The following is a 2190-nucleotide window of genomic DNA, read 5'->3' on the forward strand; positions in this document are numbered from 1 at the left end:
ACCCCCTGCAGTGGAAGCGCGAAGTCTTAACCACTGGACCACTGGGGAAGTCCAGTTCCTGCATTTGTAAAATGAGGAGGTGAGAGAAACTTGTCATGTGCTCTCTTATGATATTTTAGGACAAGTATTCATTTTAAGATGAGGACTCAAAGGCTAAACTCTTGGGTACTGACTCCATATAGGAGGGGTCTGCAGGGCCCAAGAGTCGTGGCACAGGAAGCCAGGGTGTGTGTTGCACGCATGCGTGTGGTACAGGGGACCGGGAGGCAGAAATGAGGCAGAGAGCCAAGGTTAAGCCGGAGAAGTGTGTCCAAAGCATATCACCAAGCTGAGCTGGGAAGGGTGTAGCAAAGCAGGGCTAGAACACTGAGATCTAGCTGTAAATGAGGTCAAGGAACAGGGAAGGTGAGAGTGAAGGGGAGCCTCAGATGGGAGGATTGGGGGATGGGAGGCAGCACAGCCACAGGAGGTTCTGGAGGGCGCTTGTGTTGGTGGCTCCATTTAAAGCGAAAGGGACTGGAAGGGACCACTCCGTGTTGGCTGGAGTCACAATGAAAGGCCTGGGAGGAGAAGCCCGCTTTCAGAAGGGCCATTTGCTGGGCAGAAAAGTTTGACAGCTTGCGGCCTGAAGCACTGAGTGTCAGCATAGGTGAGCTGGGGATGAGGGCAGAAAGGGCAGGTGACAGCCACAAACCCTGAGTGACCAGGAAGAGCCTGAGGACTCGCCCGGAATGATGTGCTTGGGGCACTGAGGCTTGGGTGATACCTGGCTCACCTACATCCCTTCTGCCCAAGGTCACGTCTGCTCTCACACCTGACTCTCATATCTCTTTGGTCCAGTGCCTGCAAAAGAAGCCAGAAGCTTCTGGAGAAATATTGACAAGCCACAGGAAGGAGATTCCAGGACAAGGGACACCAGATAGCAGCGGACTGGAAAATGGAGTGTCCCAGGGCCTGGGGCTAGACAGGGCACCAAGAGGGTGAAGAAAGAGGGAGCCCCTAGAAGAGGGCCCACAGCTGGGCCAGGCTAGATGGCAGCTGGTAGGGGAGGAGAGAAAGTCCCAGACTGCCAAGGGCAGAAAGGAGATTCCTGGTTCCCTCCTGTGCTCACTGCAGGCCGCAGAAGCAGAGGGGATCCCCATGCACAGCACTCAGGGCATCCTCACACTCATTCCATCACTCGGCTGCCGTCACTCCCGGCAGGGAAGGGCAAAGGATCGCCACTTTGAAGAAGTCATTGATGTGTGCCAGGCCCTTCCCACCCGGGTAACAACCTCATAGGAAAAGAAAAGTGGCAGTGAGACCCAGGCAGGAAGAAAGCTACCAGGCTTCCTTCAACTTTAAGGTGTAAGAATCCCTAGTCAGAATGGCCTGGGGACAAAAAAAGCCACCCTGGGATCAGTGCCCGGGAGGGTTGCTTACATGGCGGTGCGAGGTGGCCGGCCCCTCCCCAGGCTGGACGCTGCTCTGTGGTCCACTTGAGAGTGAGAGGGAAGCACGCAGCCAGCATCTGAGGAATGCATGAGATAATGCATGAAAAATAGCACAGCACCTGGTACAAAGTAAGTGCTCAAGAAATAGTGGGGGTGGGGGAGGAGGGATAAATTAGGAGATAGGGATTAGCAGAAACACACTACTATGTATAAAATAGATAAACATCAAGGACCTGTTGTATAGCACAGGGAACTATATTCAATATCTTGTAAAAACCTACAATCGAAAAGAATCTGAGGGGCCTCCCTGGCAGTCCAGTGGTTAAGACTCCATGCTTCCAATGCAGGGGGCACGGGTCCAATCTCTGGTCAGGGAGCTAAGATCCCACAAGCTGCGTGGCATGGCCAAAAATAAATAAATAAAAATTTTTTAAAAAGAAAAAAAAAAGAATCTGAAAAAGAATATATATATATATCTATATATCTGAATCACTCTGCTGTACACCTGAAACTAACACAGCTTTGTAAAATCAACTATATTTCAATTTAAAAAAAGAAAAGAAATAGCAGGGTTTCTAAAACTACTAGTACAGATACGGACAATGGTGCAAAAAATGGGTTCGAGGAGGAAGGCTGTAAGTCACCAGCCTGCATGACAACCACTGATTCCGGGGACCTCACCCCCAGGGATTCTGATTCTTCCATTGGGGCGGGGCCCAGAGATCTGTACGTTCCGTAAGTTCCCGGGTGATGCTGA

This window comes from Phocoena phocoena, chromosome X (genome assembly GCF_963924675.1).
Source record: "Phocoena phocoena chromosome X, mPhoPho1.1, whole genome shotgun sequence".
NCBI lineage: Eukaryota > Metazoa > Chordata > Mammalia > Artiodactyla > Phocoenidae > Phocoena > Phocoena phocoena.